Here is a 21,418-nt window from a genome sequence, read left to right as displayed (position 1 = left end):
TCATTTATTTCAGTAATGCAACTTAAAAGGTGAAACTAATATATGAGATAGACTCATTACATGCAAAGCAAGATAGCTCAAGCTGTGATTTGTCATAATTGTGATGATTATGGCTTACAGCTCATGAAAACCCCAAAACCACAATCTCAGAAAATTAGATTATTACATGCAATCAATAAAACAAGGCTTGTACATAGAACAATATTGTACATCTGAAAAGTATAAGCACCATATGTATTCAGTATAAGCTTTGGGCCTCTTTTGAAGCAATTACTGCCTCAGTGCGGCGTGGCATGGAAGCTTTCAGCCTGTGGCACTGCTGAGGTCTTATGGAAGACCAGGATGCTTCAATAGCAGCCTTCAGCTCTTCTGCATTGTTCGGTCTCATGTCTCTCATCTTTCTCTTGGCAGTGCCCCATAGATTCTCGATGGGGTTCAGGTCAGGAGAGTTTGCTGGCCAATCAAGCACAGTAATCCCACGGTCATTGAACCAGGTTTTGGTGCTTTTGGCAGTGTGGGCAGGTGCCAAGTCCTGCTGGAAAATGAAGTCAGCATCCCCATAAAGCTCGTCTGCGGAAGGAAGCATAAAGTGCTCCAAAATCTCCTGGTAGATGGCTGCATTGACCCTGGACTTAATGAAGCACAGTGGACCAACACCATCAGATGACATAGCTCTCCAAATCAACACAGACTGTGGAAACTTCACACTGGACTTCAAGCATCTTGCAGTGTGTGCCTCTCCATTCTTCCTCCAGACTCTGGGTCCTTGGTTTCTAAATGATATGCAAAAGTTGCTCTCATCAGAAAAGAGGACCTTGGACCACTGAGCAACAGACCAGTTCTGTTTTTCTTTAGCCCAGGTAAGACGCTTCTGACACTGTTTGTTGTTCAGGAGCGGCTTGACAAGAGGAATACAACATTTGAAGCCCATGTCCAGGATCCGTCTGTGTGTGGTGGCTCTTGATGCACTGACTCCAGCCTCAGTCCACTCCTTGTGAAAGTCCCCTACACTTTTGAATGGCCTTTTCCTGACAATCCTCTCCAGGCTGCGGTCATCCCTGCTGCTTGTGCACCTTTTTCTTCCACACTTTTCCCTTCCATATAACTTGCTATTAATGTGCTTTGATGCAGCACTTTGGGAACATCCAGCTTCTTTTGCAATTACCTTTTGAGGCTTTCCTTCCTTATGGAGGGTGTCAATGATGGTTTTCTGCACAACTGTTAGGTCAGCAGTCTTTCCCATGATTGTGATTCCTACTGAACCAGACTGAGAGACCATTTAAAGGCTCAGGAACCTTTTGCAGGTGTTATGGCTTCATTAGCTGATTAGAGTGGGACACTTTGAGCCTAGAATATTGAACCTTTTCACAATATTCTAATTTTCTGAGATTGTGGATTTGGGGTTTTTGTTAGATCTGGAGGAGTGGGCGCAATAACGGAGACGAGGCATCTATAGTGACTCAACTCAACTCTTTAATAGTGACTTCAGAACAGAGCAACAACTAGGGCAGCAGCAGCTCTTTTATAGAGCTGGCTGCTGTCACAACAACCAATGAAATTGAAGTAACCACTCTAAAAGCATCCAATCAGTGACGGCCCGTTGTCAGCCAATCAGGTCAGCCAGAATCGGCCAATCACGATTCGCTTATCCGCGGGCCAATCAGAAGTGCAGGAATACAAGCCTGCTGCTGAAGTAGCTAGTATAGTTATTGACGAATGAGTTTATTTAGTTCGTAACACCCCTCCCCCCTAGGTTCCATCTGAGGGGTGGGGTGACGTATTCTCGTAAGTAGGCAGGCCGTTTCACCTGTCTATTCGATTTTCGCTGTTCCACCGGTCTCTGCTCTGGCGCTGGCTCTGATGGGCTGTTTGTAGAACCGGGTGGCGAAAACGGTTCCAATATTCCGCTCGGGGACTCAGGGCTGTCCTCTCTGTTGTCATCCGGGTTCCCTGGACTTGCTTCTATGGCCGGGCTGCTTTGTGGCGAAACAATCACCCGGCTCGGTCCACCTCCGGAAGGTGAGTATCCCATGGTTGGTTGTGCAGACTGCTGGGCGTCAGTTAGTGGGTCGTCTGCTATTTCTATTTCGACCCCTTGATTTCCTCCCCCCCAGTTTGAGATTCAGGGTTGAGATAGGGTTAGTGCCAATCAGGAACGAAGTTGGTCTATATGGCGCTTCCATAATTTCCCATCGCTAGTTTGTAGACGGTCAAGATCTGGGGCCCATAATTTGAGTTATAGTAGCGGGGACCCACAATGGATCACCCAAGAAGTTTTCGCAGAAGACTAAGTCGCCTACCTTGAACGCATGGCACTTGCTGCTGGAACTACAAGGTTTTTCTGGCGTGTAGGTTGGGTGTAGGCGATCGAGGCGTGAGCGGAAGCCCGGCCCATCAGAAGTTCGGCCGGGTTCTGTTTGTGATGCTGTGTGGGGTGATGTGTTGGAGGAGAAGCATTCTGGTTACTTTGTCGTCAATGTCTCCATGTTCCATCTTGTGCAAGGTCTTTTTATGAATTGACCATGCGCTCAGCCCTGCCATTGGCCGCAGGGTGAGCCGGGCGGGTTAAGGCATGGCGGATGCCCTGGTCAGCTAGGTACTGTTCAAATGCTAGGGCAGTGAATTGGGGGCCGTTATCCGAGACTAAAACGTCAGGCAATCCGTGCATAGCGAATAGTCTATTTAATTTTTTAACAACGGCTTCTGTGGTGGTGCTCTTCATTTTGTGGACTTCGAGCCAGTTGGAATAGGCATCCACAGTTATGAGAAAAGTGGGTCCCTTGGTGGGTCCCGCAAAGTCAATGTGGGTGCGGGACCAGGGACCACGAGGTGCGTCCCATTCAGTTGGAGGTGCCTTCGGTGGGCAGCGCGGATTTCCTGGCATTTGTTGCATGTGGCCACCCAGGCTTCTATTTGTTTATCGATACCTGGCCACCACACGTATCTTCTTGCCAATGCCTTCATTCGCACGATGCCTGGATGACCATCGTGCAACAGTTTTAGAACTGTATGTTGTAATTTTTCTGGAATGACGACTCTGTCTCCCCACAAGATGCAGCCCTTCTGGGAAAACAGTTCTGTCTGTCGGTGTTTGAAAGGCGCGAAGGTGTCGTTGGGTTCGTTGTCAGGCCAACCTCGTTCCACCCAGCTGAGGACTCGAGCAAATACAGGATCCTTTTTGTTTCCGGGCGATGTCTCATGCAGTCAGGGGTGGTGCAGGGAGAGTTTCGATTTGGAGTGCAGTTAAAGTTGGAGCTGGATCGTCTATGGCTTCCGGTAGCGGAGAACCATGACTCAAGGCGTCAGCGTGGGGAATGGCTTTCCCCGGGCGGTGTTGCAGTTGATAATCGTATGCGGCTAGAAACTCTGACCAACAGGTCATTCTGGGTGATAATAAGTGGGGAGTTGGTTTGTCTCCCGCTAAAATGCCCAGCAATAGCTTGTGATCAGTTATTATGGTAAACGGTCTGCCATATACATATTCATGGAAGCGTTTAATAGCGGATACAATAGCAAGAGCCTCTTTATCGAGTTGGCTGTAGTTTCTTTCAGTCTTCGATAAAGTTCGTGAAAAGAAAGCAATAGGTGCTTCATTTCCGTTTGGTAGAACATGACTTAAGATGGCTCCTACCCCAAACGGTGAAGCGTCGCAGGTGACAGTTAAAGGCAAAGTCTCGTTATACTGCATTAATACAGCATCTGAGGTTAAGAGATCTTTTACTTGCTGGAATGCTCGTTCTTCCCGATGTCCCCAGACCCAGGAAGCCTTCTTGTTGCGTAGTCTATGTAGGGGCTCAGCTACAGTCGCCTTTTGGGGCAAGAAGATGTTATAAAAGTTAATGAGTCCTAGGAAGGCTTGGAGGTCTGTTTTATTCCTGGGTCTTGGGGCATTTTTTATTGCAGTTACTTTTTTTTCAGTGGGATGGGTTTCTTTTTTGTCAAGAAGGTACCCCAGGAATTCAACCCTCTCAGTACAAAGTTGACACTTGTCTTTTTTTTACTTTCAAACCGGCGTTTTTGAATTTCCGAAGAACCGTTCTGAGTCGTTTCTCTAATACGTCTTTAGTGGGGGCAGCTATCAATACGTCATCGAAATAAGGCACGACTCCTTTTATGCCTTGTAGCAGTCTCTCCATCAGGCTTTGGAAAATGCCTGGTGCTACATTCACTCCGAACTGGAGTCTATTACATTTAACGCACCTCTGTGCGTGACTATAGTCTGGGCCTCAGCAGTTTCTGCATCTATGGGTAGTTGCTGGTATGCCTGGGTGAGGTCCAATTTTGCAAATATTTTTCCACCACCCAGGGAGTGTTGGACCACAGGTACCGGGTAAGCGTTCTGCTGAAGCGCGTGATTTAGGGTGGCCCAGTAATCCCCACAAATTCTTATCGATCCATCAGGCTTTATGGGAGTTACAATCGGGGTTTCCCAACGGGCATGATCGATCGGTTCTAACACCCCCTGAGCTATTAATTTGTCCAATTGTTCATTAATCTTTGGCTTGGGTGCAAATGGCACTCAACGAGGCTTAAGGCGGATGGGCGCAACATCGGGGTTGAGGCTAAATGATATGGGGGATCCCTTGTGTACTTGCTTCTAGCTTCGGTGAACACGTCCCTGGAATTCCTGGACGAGGCCACTCTCCAATCGCTGTTCCCGGTCTGGTGAATGCCAGCTAGTTCAATTCCCAGTGGAGCGAACCACTGTAACCCCAGCAAGCTGGGTCGGTCTCGATCGACAATGGTAATATGCAGAGTTGTGGTGTGGTCCCTGAAGGACACCTGGAAGTGGCAGGAACCAGCAACGGGAATCCTGTTTCCCTGGTAGTCCCTTAATATGATTTTTTGGGTGCTGAGGTCCTGGCGACGGATATCAGGGATCAGCTGTTTGAAGGTTTTCCATGAGACCATTGATAGGGACGATCCGAGTCTACTTCCATTACGCATGGACGATTCTCAATGGCGACCTTCACTGGATCTTTCTTGCATCCAAGGATGATGCGTGACCAATGGTAATGGTTTGATGCGCCTTCTCGCCTAGCTGATGCAGCAGGCGCTCGATTTCTTCTGTAGTGATAGTGGTTCCATTGGTGATTCAGACGGTCCCGATTTACAGGTGGGCTGCCCGTTGTTCTTCGGATTGGGCTTGACGCCGCTTGCTTTCTGCAAACCTTTGCGGGTGCATAATGGGCTCGGAGGATCGGTGCGAGGGTATCCCAATCCATTGTCTTAACTTCTGCTGGTTTAGCAAGTGCCTAGCCATTTAAAAACAGCAGGCCCGCAATGGGTCAGGAAGATCGCTCGTTTCTTGCCAGGCGCAGCGTCTTTCAGATTGTTGGTCTCCAGGAACATCTGGAACCTGTCTATATAAGAGTCCCAGTCTTCGTTAGCCGGTCAAATGGAGCGGGTGGTATGGCGCCGCTGGCCATCTTGCCGTTGTTGGCGCTCTTAGCCACATGCTCTGTTCGGGTACTCAGCGAGTGCTCAGTCAGCTCTATCATCTCCGCATCCCACCTTCGTCGCCAGTGTTAGATCTGGAGGAGTGGGCGCAATAACGGAGACGAGGCATCTATAGTGACTCAACTCAACTCTTTAATAGTGACTTCAGAACAGAGCAATGACTAGGGCAGCAGCAGCTCTTTTATAGAGCTGGCTGCTGTCACAACAACCAATGAAATTGAAGTAACCGCTCTAAAAGCGTCCAATCAGTGACGGCCCGTTGTCAGCCAATCAGGTCAGCCAGAATCGGCCAATCACGATTCGCTTATCCGCGGGCCAATCAGAAGTGCAGGAATACAAGCCTGCTGCTGAAGTAGCTAGTATAGTTATTGATGAATGAGTTTATTTAGTTCGTAACAGTTTTCATGAGCTGTGAGCCATAATCATCTCAATTATGACACATCGTGGCTTGAACTATCTTGCTTTGTTTGTAATGAGTCTATCTCATTTATTAGGTTCACCTTTTAAGTTGCATTACTGAAATAAATGAACTTTTGCATGATATTATAATTTTTCGAGTTTCACTTGTATATATACATTTCTGATAAATTCTATATATCCCTGTTTGCTACCCCCATTGAACAGGATCTGGGGAATGCCTAAGGTTAATACATTTCTAAATTGCATGGTTCACATGCTCAGTTTTTGGCAAAGAATTTGAACCTTATAGAATATGATTTGGCTGTATAGTTGACAAGTGCTAATAGGGATCAAGCAAATGGTACTCTGGTATTCAAAATAATTGTCTCTTTGTGTAATTCTCACTAAAACGCTTAATCTCTAAACTATAATCCAAATGTTCCAATTTACATGGGCCAAAGAATCTTATTTTATCTAAGAATTTGTTCTTCTTGCAAACCTTATCTGATATTCTAAACAAGGGATCCCCAAATCCCAGTCCGTGGCCTATTACCAGGGTGTGGCCCATTCAGAATCAGGCCACGAAAGTGATAGGTGAGTATGAATGTGTGCACACAGCTTCACTTGCACAAATAGCAGGTAGGCAAATGCACATAGCTCTATTTGTGTGAGCAGCGGGCGTGTTTGTCCACTACTTGTGCAAATGGAACTGCACGCACCCACCCACTGCTCATGTGGAACCATCCCCTCTCCCCCTCACCAGTCCACAGAGCCAGAAAGGTTGGAGACCATTCTAAACCCCTGACAGTGGGGGGATAGACTTCAAGTTTTGCAAATTTCTTCATAAACTTGAATTTTTCTCCCTGGCTGCTCCAAATCAACATGGGACAAATAATCCTGGAGTGTTTTCTACATAGGCCAGGGAACTTAACAATTCTGAAATGTTATTTTGCATCTCTATGTATTATTTAACTAAAATATATAGTACAAGGTCTAATTTATTCCAAACTAAGAATAAATGAATGTCAACACATTCTCAACTATAGTGTTTAAAAGTACTAAAATAACTGACATCAGAATATAACAAAAGGGCTAAGGTTTTTTTTAATATGCAAAGGACAATAAAAGCTAAATACACAGAGGGTTGTTTTGTCAGTGATAACTAAAGATTCTTTTATAAAATTCCAACAGAACCAAGCCATCAACTATCTTGAAAAAAATTGCTCAGAAAATGAAAAACACAGTCATTACATGGGATTTACAATTCTAACACTTTAAAAAAGACATCCAAGAAGCATCAATAATAAAACTAAAAGCATCAATGTTAATTAATATTTTGTTTTCTTCTACTGATATTTTGAGTGGCATTTGAGTGGAAATTTAGAAGATTCTTTAAAAAGAAAGAGAAAAAAAAGGAACTCTGGTTATCTGGACTGTTACAAACAAAGGGAGAATATCTTAATTTCCAGGTACATTTTTACGTGGAATGTTTTCATCCTCAGAGTAGCAACAAGATAGGCTGTGAAACAGTATCCCTTGATTGGCCGCTTCTGGCCCTGGAATAGTTTGGGGTTACAGCCCCTTAGTACCATCTCTCAAAGTTTAAGGTTGTTCTCCTGCTCTTTGAAAGTATTTGTTATTGCCTTTTATCCCTGGTGTTAATTTTTATCATCTTTTAAATCAGTGAAGACAAAATTGACTGTTTAGGCTGTTTCCTACTGCACAAGGATGTTTTTCTGTGGAAAAATGAGAGAGAGAAGGGAACATGATGTACACTGCCTTGAGCTCCTTAGGAAAAACAACAACAACAAAGAAAACACTTCAAAATCCTAGGACGGCTGGATATGCTTGGAAAATCTTCAGCATACGTCCCTAAGAAACTTGTTAAGTTTGGGAAATAAAGGAGACCAGACATCTGACCAGTGACTTCAACTCTTTAATAATCGTAAATAGAACAGAACAGAACAAGGCTATGGGCAACAGCAACCCTTTTATAGGGTTATCTGCTACCTTATTAACCAATGACATGTGCCATATGTTCAAACTTATAACCAATGAGAAGTGTCCAAATAGTGGCCAATCAGGGACTACTTATGGACCAATCCCTAGTTGTTGTATAAGGGCCAATCAGGTGTGCAGGTTTCCAAACCCTGATTTGCACTGATCGCCCACAAGATACAGCCTTTTTGGGAAAACAGTTCAGTTTGGCGGGCTTTGAAAGGCGCCCATTCCGGTGCTATTTGGTCCGTCGGCCACCCCGTTCAACCCAGCGCAGGATGTGTTACAGAACTGGGTCACGTTTCGTTTCAAAGGCAATGTCTCTAGCCGTCAATGGTGGTGCATGTAGAGCTTCGATCTGTAGTGTTGAGATGGTTGGGGCTGGATCTACAACAGAGTCTGGGAGCGGTGTTCTGCTCAATGCATCAGCATGGAGAATTGATTTCCCTGGGCGATGTTGCAAGGTGTAGTTGTAGGCCGCCAAGAATTCAGACCAACGGGTCATTCTGGGGACAATATATACGGGTTGGTTTATTACCCGCAATGATCCCCAGTAGCGGTTTATGATCAGTAATTATCGTAAATGCACGGCCATAAACATATTCATGAAATCTTTTAACTGCAGCCACAATAGCTAAAGCTTCCTTGTCCAGCTGACTATAATTTCTTTCAGCTTTAACTAGGGTTCGCGAAAAAACGCGATGGGGGCTTCCGCTCCATTTGGTAATACGTGGGCCAGAATTGCCCCAACCCCAAAAGGTGATGCGTCACACGTGATAGTGAGCGGAAGAGTCTCGTTGTACTGCATAAGTACAGAATCAGAAGTTAGCAATTTCTTTACTTGTTGGAAAGCACATTGTTCCCGTTGTCCCCAAACCCACGTTGCTTTTTTGTCTAATAGTCTATGCAATGGTTCTGCTACCGTTGCTTTGTGGGGTAAAAAGACATTTTAGAAATTGATAAGTCCAAGGAACGCCTGTAGGTCTGCCTTGTTCCTTGGAGTGGGGGCCTTTTAATCGCCCTTAATTTGTCTTTGGTGGGATGGATTCCTTGGCTGTCCAGGAGGTATCCCAAAAATTCTACTTTTTCGGTACATAACTGGCATTTATCTTTTTTAACTCTGAGGCCTGCGTTTTGGAATCTTCGTAAACCTCTCTGAGTCACTTTTCTAGGATGTCTTTGTTAGGGGCGATGAGTACATCGTCGAAATATGGTACGACCCCTCTGATCCCTTGTAACAACCTTTCCATTAAACTCTGAAAGATTCCGGGCAACGCTTACCCCGAACTGGAGCCGTTGCATTTAAATGCGCCCCTATGCGTTACGATAGTTTGCGCTTCTGCCGTGGTAGGATCTACAGGCAATTGCTGATACGCCTGGGCTAGATCTAGTTTAGCGAAAACTTTCCCGCCACCCAGGGAATGGAGCAAGTGTTGCACTACCGGCACTGGATATGCACTTTGCTGTAGTGCGTGGTTTAATGTGGCCCGGTAGTCTCCGCAAATTCTCAGTGACCCATCAGGCTTGATAGGCGCTCACTATAGGGGTTTCCCAGCGGGCGTGGTCGGTGGGTTCCAGCACACCCTGCGCTATTAGCTTATCGAGTTGTTCGTCGATTTTAGGCTTCAAGGCGAATGGCACCCGACGGGCTTAAGGCGGATGGGTGCTATCTCGGGTTCACGTTAAACGAGATCGGGTCCCCTTGTACTTGCCTAGTCCGTTCGCGAAAACATCTTGGAATTCTTGCACGAGTGCCTCCTCCCAATCGTTGCTCTCGGCTCGGTGGACTCGCTACAGTAATTCTGAGCGGCCTGAACCATTGAAGGCCTAAAGACTAGGCCTGTCGCGGTCCACGACAGTCAGTGGCAGAGCGACGGCACGGTCCTTGAAAGAGATCTGGAATCTGCGGGACCCGACGACGGGAATTTGGTTGCCCTGATAGTCTTTGAGTATAACCCTTTGAAGGTTAAGGTCTTGGCGGCGAATTGTTGGAATGAGCTGTTGGAGCGTTTCCACGACACCATCGAGAGGGAAGATCCCGAGTCTACCTCCATCACGCAAGGTTTGTTTTCGATGGCGACCTTTACTCGGATTTTCCCAGCATCAAGGGATGTAGCGTGGCCAATGGTGATTGTTTGGTGGGTCTCTTCCGCCCTGGTTTCTTCACGCCTGGTGGAAGTGGTGGACGGCTTGTTTCTGTAGGAGTGGTTTCCCCATTGGTGGTTCAGTTTTTCTCGGTGTGTGCTGAAGAATCCTGAAGATTGGCATTCGGCCTGTCGGGGTTTGGAGTTCTGTTTGCTTCCGCAAACCTTGCGATGTGACCTCGTCTCCCTCAATTTCGGCAGAGTGCGTTGAGGAATTTGCAGTTGGATCGTGGGTGATTCGCCCCACATCCTGCACACGGTCGGAATGAGGGTTTTGTGAACTGGTCTCGCCCGCTCGAGTCGGTTGACCTCTTCCTCATCGCTTGATGGGGATTCTAGGTCTTCGTGGTGAGTCGATACCGGGTGTCTCTCTGAGCGAGGCGAGGTATCATTGGCGAGTTTACGTAGCGGTGCGTTGGTGCGGCGCATTCGGCTGCCGATTTCTTGGTCGCTCCGCTGCCGAGGCTTCTTTAAGGGCATCGTTGAGGCTGATGTCCCCTTAGCCATAATTTTGCTCTGGATCGTGCCGTCTTCTAGGCCCAGAACCAGGCGGTCCCGGAGGGCTTCTTCTAAGTCTGCGAATCCGCAGAGGCCTCCAAGGTTGCGGAGGTCCGCGATGTAATTGGCAAGGCTTTCGCTTCCTTCCGTTGGTCCCTCTGGTAATATTCGTGTCTTCTGACTAAGGTTGGCACGGTGGGCGCGTAGTGAGCCCGTAGTAAGGGCTCGAGGACGTCCCAGTCCATCTCTTTTACCTCTGCTGGCTTGGCAAGTGACTTTGCCATTTTAAACATGGTAGGCCCGCAGTGAGTTAGAAAGATAGCTCTTTTTTGCCGGTTGTTGCATCTTTCAAATTGTTGGTCTCCAGAAACATCTGGAACTGGTCCATGTATGCCTCCCAGTCTTAGGTTTCTGGGTTGAATGGAGCGGTGGTACGGCACCGCTGGCCATGTTGCCGTTGATGGTGCGTGTTCGACCACGTGCTCTGTTGGTTGCTCTGTAACTCAGTCAGCTCTTCGGTCTCCGTATCCCATCCTCGTCGCCAGTGTTAAGTTTGGGAAATAAAGGAGACCAGACATCTGACCAGTGACTTCAACTCTTTAATAATCGTAAATAGAACAGAACAGAACAAGGCTATGGGCAACAGCAACCCTTTTATAGGGTTATCTGCTACCTTATTAACCAATGACATGTGCCATACGTTCAAACTTATAACCAATGAGAAGTGTCCAAATAGTGGCCAATCAGGGACTACTTATGGACCAATCCCTAGTTGTTGTATAAGGGCCAATCAGGTGTGCAGGTTTCCAAACCCTGATTTGCATTTATGTTAGTAACTTTTATTGATTCACAACAAAACTCTTCTGTGGGCTTCAAGTGCCAGAAAAAAATGTAAGGAAAGCAATGCAAAAACAATGAAGCTGCTTACCGTTACTCTTAGAAGAAAGCTAGGTATGTTGCTTGTCAGAGTAGCTTTAACTTCCATTGAAGCAAAGCCCTCTTCAAAGTTTTGCACCACCACAGAAAATATCACTGATCTTAACTGGATAATTACATAGAGGATTTGGGTCAGTGGTGGAATTCAATTTTTTTTTACTGCTGGTTCTGTGGGCATGGCCTAGTGGGTGTGGCCTGGTGGACGTGGTCTGGTGGCATGGCAGAGGAAGGATACTCTAAAATCTCCATTCCTACCCCACTCCTGGGGGAAGGTTACTGCAAAATCCCCATTCCCTCCCTACCCCACTAACCTGCCTTCCAGTTCCATTATCCTGTACAGTGCAACAAAAGAAGACCCAGCTGATCAGAGATATTAGATGGGTTGGGGCCCACCAGAGGTGATATTTGCTGGTTCTCCAAATTACTCAAAATTTCCGCTACCAGTTCTCCAGGACTGATCAGAACCTGCTGAATATCACCTCTGGTTTGGCTACTGTTTACTGAAGTATCTGACACCGAGTTTAATATTTTTATTTCTAGAAACTATGCAAAGGATGTATAGAAACCATGCAAGCTGTTTCATTTCTTACTTAAATGAATGGCTCATTAACTACCAGATTATTGCTCTTGCATATTTTTCTATTAATAACTATATAACAAATATAACATATAAAAACATCCAATGTAACATTCTTTGATGTATCTCTCACTATTATTAGACAAATGTTGTATATTATTCTGAGTTCCTCTTTAGACATCTCAAAACAAATTGTGGGGACTAAATTGTTCAGCATTTCAAATCATGTGAAGTGTCATAACCACATTTAGAGAAATGCTCAAATTATGTACATGATTCATGTTTAAAGGTTTATTAAATCAATAATATTCACAAAAACATTTTAATACTTATTCTAAAGGATGGAGAAGTAGTTGATTTCTGAAATATAAAAACAGTTCTTTTTACAGTCATAGTCAATTGAGTGACACATTTATCAGACTGTGTAAAGAGGAGTTGACACTGGTTTAGTTTTTCAAAACTTGATAATTGAAATTATATTGGGTTGAAATAATTTCACTGAATGTGCTAAACAAATGAAATGTGTACAGTATGTGTCATTGAGTTAAGTTTCCTGAAAGCCACAAGACCAGCAAGCAGATAAAATTATGAGACCCAGAACCAGAGCCATTGAGGTGCAGTGGTTAAATTCAGTATTGCAGGCAAATTCTGCCAACTGCCAGCAGTTTGATCCTGACTGACTCAACCTTCCATCCTTCAGGTCAGTAAAATGAGGACCCAAATTGTTGAGGATAATGACACTATAAACTGCTCAGAGAGTGCTGTAAAGCACTATGGAGCAGAATATAAGACTTTTAAAATCACTAAAGCAGAATCATATATATCATAACTACAAGAAATGAAATGTAGTAACCATCAAGAGGACAAGTGTATGGAAACCTCATTGTTCTCTTACAAAGTAGGGGGAATAAATATTTTGTTGCTATTTGGGAGGCTGTCCCACTTAGCCCACTGGAGGGAATACTGGTTGGCCACATGGGAGCATGCTGAAGGAGCAGATGGCAACATAGTGACATTGTATAAATGGTTTGTAACCTATTAACTTGATATTTAGTTCATTGGGCCCATCTATGGAAGTCATAATGTATTCTTCCAGATTCTACAATGTGGTTTGAATTATCTGTCTTTCTTTAATGAATGTGGCACTGGTTTTTATTAACTTAACCAAGTGTAGTTTTCTCAACGTATCATAATTAAGCAAATCATGGCACAGTATTTTGTTTATCTGGTAATTTATGAGGCTGCCCAACTGTACAAGCACTCTGGACATCGTGAATAAAAATGGTCATAAAACACACATTAACTCCAAACTCTGGAACAAAAACAATTAAAAACAAACAAATACATGGGATCTGCTGCTCACTCTAACTCAAAGCTTAGGGAAAATCAATTTTTAAAGCCTCCTTTAAATTTGATAAGGTTAAAATTCAAATATATGGCTTGTTTCATGAACAATGGCTTAAAAATAACAAATTAGCGAAAACTTCTGGTTTGAGCTTCTTCAGCGACAGACCGAAACCTCGTTTCTGTGAGGCTTCGATCTGTGCTTGCTGCTGGAGCGCCCCAAGCCAGCTGGTTTGGGGCTAAGCCACCCCGTAGAGGTGGTGAAGAGGGGGGAGACTGTCAGCAGGGTTGAGGAGAGCCGCATCTCCTCCCCAGCTGGCCATTACTCCCTTCCCCGGAGGCGGTTGCAGCGGTGGTCAGAAATGGCCACCACAAAGAAGAACTCGACCGGAAAAGAATGTGGAGGAGGAAGATAAGAAGAGAAAGTTTTGGTTGACCGGGTCAAACAGCAAAAGCAACAAATAAGGTACCCTGGAATTGAATCTGTTAAAAAACAATAACATTGTTCCCAAGAAGATTTTTAAACTGCGAAGGAGAGAGAAAAGGGAAAAGATTTGGTTTTCTCCTTTTCCTATACTGACAGCTAAGAGACTTAAGCAAGAAATTGGGAAAAATCCACTTTGACATCAATAGGCATTTAATGCTGAAAATAAAAAGTCAAAGGGATAATAAAGATTTCTGGATAATTAAAAGCTTTTGAAAACAGGAAAGGAAAGAAAAAGAATAAAAGGGTAGGATCTGGAAGGGAGGAGACTGCCTGGAATTAAAAAGAACTTACAGCAAAATCTCAACAAGACTTCCAAAAGATACATTCTAACTGAAATATCGCAACAAAAACCCCAGGAAGAGAAAGTCGGAAAAGAAATAAGAAGATATAACTTGGGACTATCTGGATTACTTGATGATTTCTGGATTTTTGGTTATTGTATTTGAATGACTAAAATCAATCAGGTTGTTGTTTAAAACTTTTTAAATGGCTCCACTTTTAAAAAAAATGAAAATGGAACTTAAAAAGTACAAAGAAGATGCACAAGAAGAGAGAGGTTCTTTTGGCTTCATATTTCAGTTTTTAGAAATGGAGATTTGGAATTATGAGAAACAACAAGAAATGCCTGCAGAACAAGAAGATTGTGACAAAGAAGAAGCCATCTTTAATGAACAAGTAATCTGAGAAGGGGAGGAAAAAGGAAAGGGGGAAAAAGAATGGAAAGTTTAAGATTGGGAAAAACAACTCCACGCCAAAAAATAGAGTGAAAAATAAGTATAAAATCAGAAAGCAACAAAAGAGGGAAATGCAGAAGAGAGAATTAGAACTAGAGAGACAAGGGGGTAAAAGGGGAGGGAGAAGATGAGAGGGAAGAAAGAAAGGAAAAGAAGTTATAAAGGACAGAAGCAAAATATAGAGAAACAGGGCCTATTTAGAGATAATGGGTGAAAACTTAATGGAAAAAGGGATTCTGCAAAGGTACATAAGATAGTATGGTTATATTAGAAGCTGAAATAATTTTAGAAAATATGAAACAATGTATGATTAAAATGTCTGATAAAATAGCTATCGTAATTCAGTGGAATGCTTGTCAATAAATAAATGTAACAAAAGGTATATTTAATGATTTATAAAACATATGTGAAGAGAAATAAGGGAAAATTAATTATGGAGATTATATGTGTTTTTAAGGAAGTATGATATTTAATTGAACAGAAGTGTTAAAGATGTTAAGATTTTTATGATTATTAATAATAGAACTGAACTGGAACAGAATGAGGGTTTATAATTACATATATTTACAATCTTTCTTTTTTTAAAAAAAAAAAAAAGAATATAGTGTGTATTATAAGAATGTATCAAGCAGAATTTGATTGGAAGTTATATATTATGTATTATATTGAAGGTCATAAACTTAAGGTATATATTGAAGTTTAAATAAGAGTTGAATGGATGTAATTAAAAGATATAAAGGTGTCATACTCCAATTAGTAACTACCAGAGAAAATTTGTTTAATGAGAAAAGATAATATGAAATTGAAACAGAACAGACAAAAGTATAAATATAATGATTTGAATTGAGATGAGATAATCAAAATAAAATTGAGAAAATTAAAAGAGGGGAAAAACTGTATAGAAAATGTAAAATAGTATAAGATATGGAATAGAATACAAAAAGGAGCATGAGTTTTGTGTCTGTATAAAGAAGTTCAACCCGGGACCATGCTATTTTCAAAAAAGATGTTTTACTTGTATTTTGTATGTGTGAAAACCCAAATAAAACTTTATTTAAAAAAAAAAAATAACAAATTAGCCTGATTCATAAACCAGTCTAGAAAATATGGGGTGAGGTGAGATGTATACTTACTTTCTCCTCTCAGACATATTTCACCTGGCTGTAGAATATGTCCTTGAAGGTAAGGCTAGTATGTCTGGTGGTGAACCTAACAGTATCATGGCTATATCATGCATTTATTCAGTGAGTAAAAGGGCTGAGGAAACTCTATAAGCTGGTAGCTAAAATAGAATTAGAGTTGCTTTCTCAGTAGTCCAATTCCTCTTCCATTTCTCTGTCCAAAATGAAATGCACAGCCAAATTTAGTTCAAAGTGTCAAATTCATCAGACTTAATAAGGAAGATGCTGCAATACAGCACCATGTTAAGAGTCAATATATCAGTTTCTCAAATCGAGAGAATACAAAGATAAATATACTTCAAAACAAAAAAGAAGACTGAAGGTTTTAACATTTCTAAATTAAAATTACATTTTAGAGCTCAAATTTATTCTATTGCCAACTTCCACATATTAATATAATCCCTTTACAATGTTTGGTGAAGAAAAAGAACAGCTTGCTCCTAAAAATATCTTTAATATAGTACTTTAAGCTTATTTATGAATTATTGCTTATATATGCTGCTGGTCAAAGTGGCAGGAGATAAATTACCAACATTTATTCCTCATTGTCACCATCAATTGCTGAATCAGTGATGTATTTTTCCTTAAAGCCTAGTTGTCCAAATACCACATATTTGTTTGTAAGTAGAATATACTATATGACTACCATCTGTGAGCAGCATTCAGGCTACCACAAGATAACAGCAAGAAAATACTGAAATCTCTTTGTTGCTGCTTACTGGTGGTCTGGCCTATTGCAGTCTAGATGTTGTAAATCCCATATACTTCCATTGGAATGACTCGGTCAAGTACATTCTTAAAGAGTATTTGAATCACCCTGACCCAGATTCACAATCAAAACTTTTTGAAAAGTGCTCTTGTCAGCATGCAGGACAAGAGTTTGTAAAACTTTCAGATTTAAACACAGCAGAATGTTATCTCTCATTAATTCTTGTACACTTTATTTATCATTTATTGAGCATCTATGATTTAGTTCACAGGCTTTCAATTAGATATGAAGATATAGCGACTAAGCTTTTGACTTTGCAGAGGAGCCATAGTTAGAATTCGATTCAGGAGCAATTTGGTAATTTTCTTGAAATAACTTAGATGTTTTGCATAATCACTAAGTTGCACTTGTTATATATACATGTACTTTGTCAAGTACATAAGTTTTTTCTCAAATTAATAGTAGCAATGATCCTAAGGAGAAATAGGCCTATGATATATTGAATAGAAACATTAACCAGAATAAAACTATTGACATTACTGGATCACCATATTTTATACCCATCCTTGAATCAACAAGAAAATCTATTTGGATGACATTTACAACCCCATTGTCAATCTCTAATCTACCTCTAACAAATTTTGGGTGATCATTGAATTCTTCTGTTCTAAATGTACATGTTCTACAATTTGTAGAATAATCGAGTAAGACTTAGTTAGGTAACTACCTATAACTTTTTCAATAAACCATAGCTAAATTCTGCATAGTATTTTTTCCCCTAGACTTAAGTAAGGGTAATCAGCAGTCCTATTTGGGCTTTCAGATGTCAAGCGCTTTCACTATGCCACTTTTCTAACGAAGCCCCACTAATGGTATTCACATTGTGTCAGCTTCTGTTGACTCTTCTTTTTCACATTTACCTGCATGAGTAAAGTTTTCATTCATTTCATGCTCCTTGCTCAACACAGGATTTTCCCCCCACAGACATTCACACCAAATACATAGTTTGCAGAAAACAACATCATTTGAGTGATGTTTAAAAAAAGGGGGCTTATTTGGAGAGATCCCAAGATAAAATGATGATGATAAGGAAGAGGAGGAAGAGACTAATGGGATTAAATTTCCTCACCTTCTTCCTTCTCCCATACGTTGTGTCCTCATTACTTAGCCAAATCTTTTTCATGCATAGGAGAACACTAACGCAGGAAGGGTCACAGCAAAATGTAGGGACCCAATGTTCAGACTTCTAAATAATACAGGGATGTTGTGCACAAAATGGGCAGACTCTCCCTCTAATGTAAAAACAGCAGTGGGAATTGTAGAGTCCCCAAAAAGGGAATTGTAGACTCACTTCATTTCATATCACATGGGGAGAATACATAGGATTTAAAAGGAGAATAAAGGAAATAAAATTTCCTATATTCTCCCTATCTAAAATTTCATAGAAATAAAGTGATAGACTATGTTCCTCAACAGCGATAAGTCCCAAAGTAAGTAGTAATCTTTTAAAAAAAGAACCAATCACATATTCCTGTCCCCACCATACCTGTTTTAATGGTTTGATAGAGAGATTGATTGGGTAGTCTGGGAAAGCAAATGGCTTTTGTATCATTCTGGTAACATGATTTGGCCTTCAGATTACGTGCTAAAATCTAATTCCAGACAAGAATTAGTCACAAGAGAATTTTGGAAACAACTTGTACAGAAACTGATTTATAATCAGAACTGTTCTAACAAGTCCCCAAAAGCTAATTGTGTTTCTGTAAGGTGAACTTCCAGCTTGATTTTTTTCCCTTTTCTCCTTTTGCTTGATATATTTGTGATTCCATCAAACCACTACATCTCCCAGTTTATTCACCTCTTGAATTCTTTTTATGCATGGAATTAAAGAACCAATTATATTTCTGTGACAATGCATAAACTCTATAATAAACTGTTTTTGAAGTCAGCTGCTGCTCTGGATCAAATTTTTATTTTCCTTATACTTTGTCATAGTGCTGTACTTCTCATTTCTATGTTATTCAAGTTCTGATATGAACCAAAGAGTTCCTGAAAACAGTCTTTGGCTTTTTAACAATAGACTATAGAATTAATCTGACAGTGAAATAGCCTATTACTGTCTCATGTTACTATTAGGCTTTAGCTGGATATGCCTTGATGCATGCTGGAAAATCATCTTAAATTTAAAAGGCCAATGATAGAATAGAATAAAATTGTATGCTCTCAGGAATAACAAAAGTATCCTATATTGCCTACCTCTATTTTTAAAAATATTTTTTCCATATAAACTAGTTTTGCAGCATATCACAGTTCTATTCCAATTATAAATAGATTACAAGCTTTACATTGCTTATTTATTCAGCCTACACATGAGCAGGGGACAAAACAAAATGTCAACCAGCACTTCACTGTAGAAAAAAAAATATGGATCCAACAAAGCAGCTTTGTATCAGGTGTCTCATAGAGACTCCATTTATGGAAAAGGTGACATGTATCCAAATAGAAGGTATAATGTGAAGGGTATCTGGATGCTAATAAAAAACAGTGTTGTATTCTTACAAGATGCAGCATAGGCTTTGCCAGCCATCTAGCAAAGCAAGTAGAAATATGCAGTTGTGATGCCTAGCATTGCTACTTGACAAGTATATAAATCTTTCTCTGGATAAGGAACAAGAAGTTAATAAAGGTTGTGCTTTGAAGAGGAAGCTAGGGACTGTGCATAATTCCTTATTTATGGATATGGGCATAAAACTAATTTACAAAATAATCTATAATCTGTGGCCATAGATACAAGCAAGTTTTTGTTCTGGTGCTGGGGCATGGCAAATTTATTGTATCGACAATTGGGAGACTCCCAGAAATTACATGGGATACAACTGTAAATCACAGAAATTGTGCAACAAGCCATATTATTTTTTGTATATGTTTGATAAGGGGTTTTATGACTATAGCTATAAATGGGTAACTTCATATAATTTCCACAGGCTTAAAAAGTCTTAAAAAGTGTTCAAGAAAGGAATATTGTATTCTACTATGTTCCAAGGTGGATCACTGTATATTCCTCTACACTGACTCCCCAAGATTTCACACTGGAGTTTTCTGCAGCCCCACCTGGCAAAGTCAAGGAATAAATCTTGATTTTCCATATGAAACTTAAATCCCTTCCCAAGGGGAATGGGAAGCATTCTGCAATGTCTGGAAAAGACTTTCCGCGGTAAATATAAGGAGATATGAACATACGTGAGCAGTTGGAGTTAATATACCTTCACGGTGATCGCTGATTATTTTTAAATTGAATTTACATAATGAGAGTTTTGAATTGTAACATAAAAGGCCTTCTGGAAATTTGTTTTGATTCTTGGGAGTATGGTTTTGTGCCTAGTTGGACATAAAAAGAGGTCAGAAAATATTGCAGAATAGGCCTACTCAGGGGTGGGATTCAAATTTTTTAACAACCAGTTCTGTGGGCATGGCTTAGTTGGTGGGCGTGGCTTGGTGGTTATGTTATTGGCTGGGTGTGGCCAACTCAATATCACTCATATCGAGGCATGCATTTCCTCGCCTGGCCTCTCATGATTGTGGGGATGCTGCAACAGTCATAAGTGTGAAAAATGGTCATAAGTCACTTTTTTCAGTGCCATTGTAACTTTGAATGGTCACTTCACACAAACAAAATACCAGCAAAGGAGGGGAAAAAACCTCCAGAGATGTTCCTGAGACAGGAAGTCTAGTCCTGCCAAGAATGTAATAAGGGTTAACAGACAGGCAGTTTCTGTAATCAACACCAGAATGTTTCCTTCCTGCCTTCTTTACAGGATTAGGCCAGTAATTTCTTCTAACAACCGGTTCTCCGAACTGCTTAGAATGTTAACAACCGGTTCTAGCAAATAGGTGCGAACTGGTAGAATCCCATTCCTGGGCCTACTATTTCTAGTAGTTTGGGTTATTTTTGTTTTATTTTTTTTATTGAATGGTTTCTCTCTACTCCTTCCTGTTCACATTCTCCTTCTCAAGTGCTTTGTGAAGAGATCCAAACAAGACATTAGCAACTGAGGCTAAAATTGTTTGCCACTGAGGGAGCAATTTTTTCCAAAGTTCAGTGCAAAAAATATATTCAGATAATGAGATCTAACTGCCTACAAGTTTACTGAAACTGCCATTCACTGCAAATGGCAAATAACATTAAGATATTTTCCCCCTAGACCGTAATTCTACACTTTATAGTGGTGTGTTATTTGGCTGTGTGAATCAGCCCAAACATTTATCAGCATTGTGAAGGTTTTGAAAGTTTTGATTTATCAAAAGCTTGATAATTCTTACATTCTAGAGTGCACATTCTAAGTAAGTAATAGTTTATTTATTGATTAGTCATACAATCATAATAATAAAATAAAAATAAAATACACAATCTGATTCCAGGGTAAAATTGATAAAATACAGTGATAAAATACATGTGTGGTGATACAAAGAGTGAGCAATCAGATAAATGCATCAAATTACAGGGTACTCCCATTAGTTCAATATATTGGGTTTTTAGCTCAACTGCCTTAATTATAAACTTAGCAGTTCTGCTTACAATATATACATTAGAGCCCAGGAGGAAATAAGATAATCTGTGATTCTAATTGCAGTGGGCTGTTTTTTTCCAATAGGGGTGATAAGTGTCTAAACTGAGAGGAAGGGGGGCAGAGTGCACATTTAGAGCATGCACATTGAAAGCATGATTTGAAAAAAGCATGTTTGCACTGCATAGATCAAACATCTATCTCCTGTTAATTGAAGGGGGGGGGAGTTCCCATACTTTAGGACAGAGGTGGTTTTCAGCAGGTTCTGACCAGTTCTGGAGAACCAGTAGCAGAAATTTTGAGTGGTTCAGAGAACCGGCAAATACCACCTCTGACTGGAGATTTTACAGTATGCTTCTCCTGCCATGCCCACCAAGCCATACCCA

At 41.3% G+C, this 21,418-nt stretch overlaps 1 protein-coding gene across 2 annotated transcripts in view; it reads left to right on the top strand.

The window, feature by feature from the left end:
• The window catches only part of CDH18 (cadherin 18), a 659,070-nt gene that overhangs the window by 248,412 nt on the left and 389,240 nt on the right, over positions 1-21,418 (top strand). Inside the window, exon 1 of one of the 2 annotated variants that reach the window (XM_087961173.1) lies at positions 7,266-7,328. The exons of the other annotated variant lie outside the window; for it this stretch is intronic. The gene's annotated coding sequence lies outside the window, so the exon portion shown is untranslated. Of the gene's footprint in view, positions 1-7,265; positions 7,329-21,418 lie in introns of those variants that run through there. 2 annotated transcript variants of the gene reach the window in all.

The sequence above is a fragment of the Notechis scutatus genome, chromosome 3 (assembly GCF_049901735.1).
Source record: "Notechis scutatus isolate UNSWTSFEM ecotype Mainland chromosome 3, rNotScu1.2, whole genome shotgun sequence".
In the NCBI taxonomy this organism is placed as follows: Eukaryota; Metazoa; Chordata; class Lepidosauria; order Squamata; family Elapidae; genus Notechis; species Notechis scutatus.
This window is presented reverse-complemented; position numbering and strand designations above follow the sequence as displayed.